The sequence below is a fragment of the Apis mellifera genome, linkage group LG7 (genome assembly GCF_003254395.2).
Source record: "Apis mellifera strain DH4 linkage group LG7, Amel_HAv3.1, whole genome shotgun sequence".
Taxonomy (NCBI): Eukaryota; Metazoa; Arthropoda; class Insecta; order Hymenoptera; family Apidae; genus Apis; species Apis mellifera.
In genome coordinates, this window is record NC_037644.1 from 4,876,448 (window position 1) to 4,888,558 (window position 12,111).

The 12,111-nt window shown below is 16.3% G+C and overlaps 1 protein-coding gene across 3 annotated transcripts in view; it reads left to right on the forward strand.

Annotated features, from left to right (window-relative positions):
* Positions 1–4,977: 4,977 nt before the first annotated feature.
* The window catches only part of LOC726786 (proton-coupled amino acid transporter 1), a 51,039-nt gene continuing 43,905 nt past the window's right edge, over positions 4,978–12,111 (forward strand). Inside the window, exon 1 of one of the 3 annotated variants that reach the window (XM_026441735.1) lies at positions 4,978–5,218. The gene's annotated coding sequence lies outside the window, so the exon portion shown is untranslated. The remainder of the gene's footprint in view (positions 5,219–12,111) is intronic. The other 2 variants (XM_026441736.1, XM_026441737.1) reach the window with 2 other exon arrangements.

A 12,111-nucleotide genomic window follows, 5' to 3' on the forward strand; every position in this document is an offset into this window, starting at 1 on the left:
TTTTATTTTATTATTAAAATAGATTAATATTTTTCATAAAATATATAATCTTATTTTTTATATTAATTTGTCATGGATTTTGATTAATCAAATGTAATTAATGGTTATTTATATTTATTTTTAAATAAAAATTCGTTTCAAGTAATTAAAATTATATTATATATTATCTATTTGCTATATAAAAATATTTTTTATAAAAAAATATATTTTATATTTAATTTCGTTTAAAAATAAATAATATTGTTTAAACAAATTTCTTTTTATTATTCTTATTATATTATATTTTTGTTTATAATGAATGATGTTTTTAATGAAATTTTTTCAGAAACCAGGATACATAAAAATAATAATTTATATTTTCTAGAAAATATATATAATCAACATAAAAGTATATTCAAAATATTTATTTTTTTTAATAATTATTAAATATTTATTTTTTTTTATTATCAGAGATCGCAAAATCTGTCGGTCAGTGACCAGAACCTAGCAAGAGACCTAGTTATTTTAGATTCTCTTCCGAGAGTGATCATCTTAGCACTACTCCCTAAATAGTAGCCTAAAAACGCAAAATAAAATTAAAACATTGCTTTGCTAATGGCTGTTATATCAGTTCTGTATGATAAAGTAAAAATAATTATATTCATATATTGAAATTATATTTATATATTGCATGATTTTTTTATACAACACGATAAAATTTTAAACAAAAATAATGAAAGATAGTTTAAAAGATAATCTCATCATTATTTTATTTTATTTGAAGTGAAATAATCATGCAAAAAATGTAAATAAATGAATGTATTGATGATAAATGGTTCATGTGCATTAGTCATTGTTTGTCATCTCAGCCTAGATTGATTTTACAGTGGAAAATTTTCATGATTCAACTGTTCAATCTTTGATAATATAATAAAATTTAATTAAAATTTTTTTGATATGTTGCAAAAAATGACATTTTTTTCTCATATTGAACAATTCTTGAATGTTACGTAAAAATATTTTAAAGAAATCTCATATATGTTTCATGTAATTAAAAAATGTATCAAAGATACATTGAAAATAGTTGTTTTAATAATGTTCAATTTATTTTATATTATAACGAAAATTTTAATTATTCTTGATAGAAATTAGTAAAATGAATATATTTTAATTTATTAAAAACAATATTTTATTTATTAAAAAAATTAGTTTATTTAAAAAATAACGAATAATTTTAGATTATAATTAATAAACTATAGATAAGTGAATAATTAACTAAAATCTTAGCTAATAAATTAAGATATTATTAAATTAATATGAATACTAAATTTATATAAGCTTATATGTAATTATATTATTTCAAGGTTCGATATTTTGGTGACTAGTGTCGAAATATTTTTCCGTGACAAAAAATTTTCCATTAAGGTAACATAAAAATAGTTTATCTCTATTATATATATAAAATTTTTATTATTTTAAATTTTTTTCATTCCTGATAAATAAAAAAAGAATATATTTTATTCTTTTAAACTATACATTGATATTTTAAATGCTTAATACAAAATTATATTTTTCTGCGATAAAAAAATTGAAGAATGCTTAATAATAAATTTTTCATTCAGGATAATATGAAAATAATTTAACTAAAATTTTTTTAATAATAGAAAATTTTTTAAATTTCTGACAAACTGTAGATAAAAAATTATGATAAATATATAAATAATTACATATATTTTAATATTTCAAAAATTTGATTAAATTTTGAACGAACATTAAATTAATTTTTTATTATTAAAAGAATAAAAGAAAATTTCCAATAAATAATTTTCTATCAAAAATTACATTTGTACAAATTTGCAATTCCGTGATAATAGTAACTAAAGAACTCTATTAGTTAAACTCAATTTACTTAGACAAATATTGCGTCATCAGAATGGAAAATTTGGAACAGAAATTAGAATTAAGATAAAAAGATAAAGCAATTGTATATTTTACCAGGACTTAGAAAAAAGATTTTTTCTAATTGAAAGTACGTTATTAATAATTCATAAAATAAAAGTATATTAATTTTAAGATCCTTATTGTAAGGATCCTTTCAATAAAGGATCTAGCAAATTTAAAAAAATTTGTATAAAATAAAATAGAATTGGATCACTATTTATTTATTTTACATGTAAGGACAGTGTTTTACGGATATATATTCATAAAACATATATATATATATATGATAAAATTTACTTATAGATATACATGATAATTTCAATTAAATTCGTAAGTTGACAATAAAAAATTAGAATTATTCAATTTTATCAATTAAAGTATAATCTTACTATATATTATCGATCGTGACATTGATATTAATCTATCAGTAAATCGAGATAATTATTTTCATGAAAAATACCAGAATTTAAAATATATTATAATATTATATTATTATAATTACATATAAAGTTTGATTTATTTAAATTTGCAAGATTAAGTCGTAATCATATAATTAATAACTATCTTTATTAATAAATCTCTATTATCACATTATACTTTAATATATCGTTTTATATTGTATAATTGTAACAAAAGTTTAGAAAATATTTCAATAATATTAGTATAATTTATTGATACTTACAGTTATTTATAGTTTAGTACAATTTATTGATTTATTATATTTGAAATATTTTTTTTTAAATATATAATTTCATTTTTTAGTTGATTTATTTATATTTCTTTTCTTTATTTTAATTTAATAAATATTTCTCAGGTTTTAACAAATAATCAAAGTTTTCAGGAATTAATGAAATATATCACGCACAAGTATTTTGCTTTCATTTATGGCTAGCAGTTCTAGAATGTAAGGTCATTCTATAAAAATGTTATATATGATCTTATTACATACTTCATATATATATGAATGTACAGTTCAATAAACATTTCGTCAAATAGATATAATCGATAAATTTTATAGATGGATATAAGCTTAATCTTTTTATCTTATTTGTTAATAAAATAAAAAAAATTTTAAAAAATCGAAAACTTTAAAAAAATGAAAAACAAATCATGGGAATTTTTATTATTATTGCATTAAAAAAATAATTAAATTGTTTTGAAAAAAATTAAGTTAAAATATAGGAAATATGATTTAGATAAACGAAGATAAAATAGTCATTCTTTTATAATTATTCTTTTATAATTATAAAATATGTCTTTTATAATCATAAATTAGTTATTTTCCTATAATTATTCCTATATTATTATTCCTATATTATAATTTTCTTTTTATATCATTTTGAAATAATTTTTAACAAAGATTTTGAAGGAATTTTAATTCGAACATGCGTTGTTTTACTGACAATATTTAAAGATATGGTACCATATAATAAAGATGTAATATGAATTTGAATTCCTTATTATTTGTATATAAAGTGATAATTCAATACGATTATTTTGCATGCAAAATAAGTTAGAACATTAAACTAGCTTATTTTATTAACAAATAAGATAAAAAGATTAAGTTTATATCCATCCATAAAATTTACGAAGGATTTATATCAATTTCTTTAGGGTTTTATCCTAAAATCTATATAAATGTATATATAATGTGTTGTATTAAATTTATAATTTATTCAAATCGAAAAATATATACTAAATGTTTACAAAATTTTTAATGAGACTGATTTTTTTTTATATTCAATTTTTTTCAATTTTATTTCAATTTTTATTACTGATTTTCTATGTATTTACATTATTATTTACATTATTATTTTTATATAAATTATGATTTTATAAATTATGTTTTCTGCAAATATTTCCGCAATTATTTTTGTATAAATTATATTTGGAATAATTTAATAATTTTATAATTTCATAATTTAATTTAATAATTTCATTCAATTTTAATATTATTTTAGTTTTTTTTTAAACTCACATTTCATCACTAAAACAAGATTTCAATAAGAGAAGAAAAAATATTATATTTTTATTCATTAAAAAAAAAATAATTTTATATATAATTTATATATAATATATATAATATATATATAATATATATATATATAATATATATAATATATAATTTTAATTATATGATTTACATATATTATTATAGTAAAATATATCAATGTATCTATTAAATTTAAAAATCGAGAATACTCAATGAGCAAAAAAAAATGACTAAAAATGACTAGAATTTCTGACTTTTTTAAATGATTATATTCAATAATTATATTTAATTATTTTTTAATTATTATTGTAAAATCTTGAAATAAATATTTAAATGTTATGAAAATCGTTATTTTTTTATTGATTAATATATGATTCAAATATTTCAATAATTTTAAATATATAATTATAAATTTCAATTTCAATTTTTTTGTAATTTCAGAATTTCAATCAATATTTAATATATTTCATACTATATCAATTATTTTTTATTTCTTATTTCTATATATAAAATAAGAATTAAAATTTCTAAAAATTTTCTAAGAATCTATATATATATATAAATATGTACGTACATATATAAAAAATCTGATCGTGACTTCCTTGAAGTATTGCGGAATTAATTTTTCAACGAATGAACATCTTTATCGACTCTAGTCAAAGAGATGTGTGTATACAATCTCTTGTTACATATACAGTAATATACTGTATATGTAAGTATACAGAGTATTAATATATTCGTGGAACATATTAGAAGATTGATTCTAAAAATCAAAATAAATAAAAATTGATATGCAAAAATGTAAGTTATTATGTTAGTTATAATCGAAATTTGCATTATGAAATGAGATATAGTTAGAATAAAATAACTCTCCATTATAATTATGTTTTCAATTCATCTAATTCAAACATCAATTGCTTATAACTTAATAAATAAGCTTTAACCGATATTTTTGTATTTGTTTTGATCTTTAGAAGCAGCATTCCAAAGATATTCCACAAATATATTAACACTTTATATACACATTTCACGTTACGGACGAAATTCAGCTCTGGTTGTTGGAGCGTTTCATGATCGAGGAGAGGCAAGAATGACATAGACTGGGAGACAAGCAGCAGCAAGTACCGAATAGCAAATAGTCTTTGGCTTCGAGTTGGCTTTGGTTCTCAGTATCGCGATCCCGTTTCAGTCGCGCGGAAGCAGTCGACCGTTGCACGTGTTCACGGACCGATTGACAGTCGCCATCATCTATGGGTTACCAGTATCCATTTATACATCTGGACACTTTGAATTGACCTCGAGAAAGTAAGTTGTTATTATTTTTCATTTTTTGATATAAATATTATTTAAATGTATTTAAATGAATTTTTTTAAATCTTTATTTTAGTTTTTACTTTTGAAAAGATAATGATTATTAAAATTATTGACTCATAATATTTATTTAAATATTTTATAAAAATAATTAGAATTATAGAATGTATGGTAAAAATAATTAGTTAACGCTTATATTTATGTTTGACATACATAAATATAGTAAATATACTTAGATATAATAATATCTATTAATTATATTTATATTTATTTAATTTATTTATTTTTATGGCTTAAAAGATATAGAGATACATATATTCTTATTGTTATTTTTAATTTACTTTTATTTTTAATTTATTTTTAATTTTAAGAATATAATTTTTTCAATTTTAATATATTTTTAACTTAATATATTAATTAATAAGAATTGAACAAAATATTTTAATAATTTATTATATATAGTAATAGTATTATAAAAATAATTAGATATAAGTCTATAGTTCTAAATTTTTTTTTTTTGAAAAAATCAATTAATTTTGCCAAAATCATGTATGTGATTTCAATAATTTTAATAATAAAATATAAGAAAATTATAAATATAATTAATTAAATTATATAATTAGATTATAAATTATAATTATAAACTAGTCAATTTTTAGGATTAAGATTATTTGGATTAAAATTTTTAGGATTAAAACTTTAAAAGAAGTGATGTAATTAACATCTTTTATTATGAATGATTAATTAAATCATAAATGTCTGGTTAATTGATCAATTTGATTCAGAAAAGATTTTAAATAAATGAATTGAATCAAGGCGAAAAGATTATATAAATAAATTACCTTTTGTTAGTGTTATTATTTACATAATCTACATGTATATCTTATTTATATATATACATTATATATATATATATATATATATATATTTCATCGTAAAAATATTTATATAATTCGTGAATAAAAAATCAAATTTTGAAATTTTTTTTGAAAGATTAAAAATGTAGTTGAAAAAATAATAAAAATAAAAGAATATAAAAAATTGAGGGAGAAGAATATAAAAATTCTTTACATTGTATTTTGTTTCTTTTTTTCATTTTTTTAATCAACAATTGACAATTATTTGTCATATTATTATGTTTCATTATAGCTAAAGTAAATCCCAGTATAAGCCAATTATCAGTGATTCTGAGAAAAAGAGAATTTCTTGTATTATTACTTTTGATTAAGAAAGTATAATACAAATCATGATGCTTGAAAATAAATTAAAAATTATATTTTTATTTTAATTAAAAAATTTTGTATCTTTTTACTTTAAGATTTTTTATTAAAAATAGAACATTAGAAATTTTGAAAATCATCTATATTCTTTGATGTTTCTATTGTGCAATAACTTATAACTCTATCAAAATCTATCATAACAAAGTTCAATTATAAAATTGAATGATGAATTGAAACTTTTTGATTTAATTGTAAATTAAATTTTATTTTAAACAAAAAAAACATATTTATTTCTTTATATATTTTCATTTCGTTTATTTCATATAAAATAGCATAGAAAATCATATGATGATAATCGGCGAAGTTACGAACCTTTATTAATATCGAGTATTTGCATTACTGCTGATGACCGCCATCATTCATGAATATTTGTGTTTATGTTCAATATTTATTTGATATTTATGATTTATTTCAATTACATTATTTGGCAAATTTTACCATTAGAAGACGTGTAAATTGTTGAACATTTGATAGAAATTGATGATCTTTTCATAATTTAATAGATTAAATAAAGAGGTATTCTTGCTAAATTTAAAAATAATTTTATTATTATTATATTATCTATACAATTTATATAATTTTTTAATAATATTTTTTTAAATAATATTTGAATATATATTTTTTAGATTGCAATGATGCAGTAATGATTAGAACTTCATTTATATGAATTTGTTAAGGAATAAATAAATATTCATACAACAGACTGTTTATAATAGAAAAATATTTAATTTTCTTATTAGCTTTGATTTTTTTTTCTTATTAATAGAATTGATATTCAAATAAAAATATTTTATAAAATATTTTTTTCTAAAATACATAATAATGTATTAAATATTATAAACAATATTAAATATAAAAAGAAGTTATAAAAAGAATATATAAAAAGGATTTTTGTAAACTATAATAGTCTAACATTTAATATATTAATTTTTTATTTTATAAGGATATCATATACATTTTTACTTATATTATATTATACAAGACATAAATGGAATAACATTCAGGAATAATTCAGATAATAGAAATTAAATTCAAATAATCATACAAATTTTATTTATATAAATGGAATTTTATTCTATTTTAAATAAGAAAAAACTCAATTTTAAATTAATATTCAACTTTTTTTTGTAAATTTAATATTTGATTATATTTTATTATATTTTATTTAATATATAATTACTATTAGAGAATTATTAAAGAAATAATATTACTTTTTTTCAATAAATTAATTTTCAATAAATAAGATAATTTTTTTTATATGTATTATCCTTAATATATAAAAATATATAAAATATATAAAATAGGTTATTAAACAATTTAAAAATCAACTTCAATTCAATTATTTTATTCAATTTTTATTTCCATATTTAATTTACATGATTTTAAATGATAGATCAATTTGCTTAATTCATTAAAAATTGTTTAATATACTTTCTTTTAATGAATAATATTAATTTGTTCACTAAATATTTGATAATTAATATTTATATTTGATATATTTGATTATATTTATATTTGATATATTATATTATATATTAATTTTAATTTCATGATTTTGACTTCAATTATCAATGAGATATTTCATTGTTCCAATGCAATAATAATATAACTACAAATTTCGATAAATTAATTCGTGTAATTAATCTTAAAAATATATAATTATATAAATATATAATAATCTTTTCATTATAAAAATATAATTTTTTGAATATTTTTAATTAAATAATCTTATTAAATGGTAATATTATTATTAATATATTAATTATTGATTATGATATTATATTGATTTTCTTTTGAAAAATCTTTTTTATGCTTATATTATTATTGCATTAAAATAATGATATTTAGATGAATTTTATAATTTTTTTGTAAAGAATAAAATATTGAATGTTTTAATAAACGATAAAATTATATATTTAATAAAGTTATTTTTAATAAATTTATTTTTAATAAATTTTGATATTTATTGTAGATTTTAATATCATTTAATAAATGATTTTTAGTATATTTTTGATAATTTTTTCATATAAAGCTTAAAAATTTTGAGCGTGTGAAATAAATCGAAGATATAATATAACATTTTTTAATATAGAGTTTCATTTTGAAAGAAATTAGATTTAGAAATTTTTCCAGTATATACACATAACATTATTCATGATGAAATAATAATAAATATATATATATAAATAATATATATATTAATTATATATATATTATTTGATAATAATTACATTATGTTAAATATATATTATATAAATATATAATAATATTAATTTACTAATATAATATAATATTATAATATATTATTTTTTGATAATAAAATGTTAGATTAAGAAGTTTATGTTAGATAAGACGTTTTTTTAAAAAAATTATATACAATTTTTTAACATGTTTCTATAGAAAAATAATATATTTGGTATATAATACAGTAAATATAATATGATTTTCTGATATAATATAATATATTAATATCAATAATAATTTAATTTATATAAATATTAATATTAATATTAATATTAATATTAATATAAATTTATATTTATATCAATAATTTTTTGATTTCCAAACTTCTATTAACATATTATTTATTTTTTATTTGTATATTATTTTTTTATATTTTTATATTTTTTTACTTTATTTTATATTATTTTTATATTATTTTTTTTATTATTTTATTAGAAAAAATTTATCTATGTAATACAATTAAAGTAAAATAGATATAATCTTCAATAGATATTTTTTATTGGTATTAAATTCTGAAACAATATATTTATTTTATATTAATATGTCATATATTATGTCATAAACCATTTATTAATACATTAATACATATTACGTCTCATAAATAAGAATTTTCAAGTACATATATGCAATATTTCTACCTAAGTATTAGAAATATTGTATTTTCATATAACTTTTTAGAATATTTCTAAGAAAAAAATCTGAAATTAGAGAAATTATCTTAATAGAAACTTCAATATTAATCTGATAAATATATATTTCTTTTTTTTTTATTTAATTATATTTATTTTATTCAAAAAATTGTATTCAATTTTTATGAATGTATTTGTATTAATTGTGACTAATAACGTTTATATTATTTTATATCATTTATTTATTTATTTATATTATTTTCTTTAATAATTTTTTATGCTTTTAATTAAATAAATATTGTATTCAATATTTCTGAATTGATATAAACATGTCAAAAGAATGAAAAATTAAAATAATTTTGTGTCATTTAGTCAAGGATATGAAAAATTATTATATTGTTAAATATAAAAACATACTTGAATATTTAGATGCTTTATGTTAGATACTATATTGCACATAAAAATATAATAAAATAATATTGTATATAGAAATATGCAAATTTCTGTATCTTATATGCAAATTGTATATCTTAATATCTTGTAAATTTTATGTTAGGATCATTATATTTTATCTCATCATATTATGAAGACATTATATATTAATGATCGCAATAGTATAACATTTTATTTCAACGATCCATCACTAATTTTTGGCAATTATCCATATAAAATATTTATTGATGTATATAATGGATTTAAAAATAAAAATATTTTATTTAATTTTTTTTTCTTTTGATAATTTTTTTTCTTAATTCTTTAAAGTCTTTTTTTAATTCATTGCATGAATAATTATTCAAATTAAATACAATACTTTTCTCTTATTAATTAAATAAGAAAATATTTTTATTTTATTTTTAATAAAACATTGATTTGCATGATGATTTATATTTAATCAAGACATATATATGTACTCATATGATTTTCTGTACTTTTTTTTATTAATATCGTGATGGTAAATGATAAGGAGAACGATCAATGGGCAAATACTGACAATCTATTTGGCGATAAAACATTTGACATTTAAATAATCTTGGCCAATGCATCGCGACATGTGCAAGAAACGTGCTATATATTGCGTCGTTGATATAAGCTCTCAATAATTGCAAATAGACGAAAAAGAATTTTTCATATTAGTGTATTTAATGATAACAAATATAATAACAGACAAATATATAGGATTCTTCATATATTCTTTTTACAAAGAATTTATATATATCAATTCATTAATCTAACAAAATATAATAGGGACGTCGAATCGCAATTTTTTTTTCTTTTTTAAAATTTTTTTTTAAATATTTTAGTAATTATATAGAAAAAAACATATCCCACCGATTTCAATAATATTGAAATATATTTATAATTTTATTTTAACTTTTATGTATTCTGCTCTTTTTTAAGATATCAATAAAAATATTTTTAATACATATTGCATATCATAGATATAGTTTAGAATCTATATAGTTTAGAACTTTAATAATCTTGATTTTTGATATATGTTGCAAAGTCATTTTCTTAATTGATCTTTAAATTCTTTACTTCAAAATAATTACTTATTAGAAACTTATTTGTTAGAAAATTATTAATAAAAAATTTTTTCATTAATAATATGCAATTTTTTTTTTGAGATTAAAATATTGGATTTAAATTAAGTTACATCTTTTATTTGAATATAGATAATTTAATTAATATTAAAAAAAATGAAAAAATTTTTATCTTAGATTATTTTCTATTGAATTGCAATTGGTTGACTTAAATTAAAATGTACTCATCTATGATAGCGAATTCAAACATATAAATTAATGCAATATATCATTAAAATAAATTATAATAATTTTATTTATTTATTTCATAAATATTTTTATAAGATATATTATGTTATATATATTATGATATTACATATATATATATATATATATATATATAATCATAATTTTGGGAAAATTTTTATTAAAATATCTAAGAAATAGAGTGAAAATTAGATTATCTCTTAAGCGTTGTAAATTTAATCTGATTCAAACTTAATCTAAAAATAAAAAATGAACTTTTAAAAAATAGAAAATATTAAATATTAAAAAAAATATTAAAAATCTGTTGCATATATCTCTAAAACTAATAATAAAAATATAAAAAAATTAAAATGAAATAATGGTTAAGTATATAAAAAAAAATTATTTAAAATATTGTGCTCAACATATTTTAAGATCATTAAAATTGTAAAATCATTTATATCATTTTTTATATAATTATTTATATCTCTTATAAAATTTATCATTTATTTATTTACAGTTTTTAATTGATGTTTATCGGAACATTATTGTTATTATTTCATAAAATTAAAAATATATGTATTAGTTAATATTTTCTGTAATGTTTGATAAAAGATTATAATGAATTTATCAAAATTTATTTCCTTACTTAATACAATATATTATAAAGAATAAATTTTTATTAACTTTTCTTATGCCTGTATAAATAAATAGGTGATTGATTTTTGTTTTCAAGATTGTTTTTTAAAAAACTTTGATTATTATATTTCGCTTAATATTTATATATCTATGGTGGTTTATAAGCATTCATAAGCATTTGTTGCTGGTACAATCATTAATTATTACCAATTGAAATAAAAATATGTTCATAATAATATTTATTAGTTTTATAATCTTAGTGATTTTTATGTTCTATAAATTTTTCTTATAATAAAATCTGGATATTTTTTATATGTCAAAAATTCCTG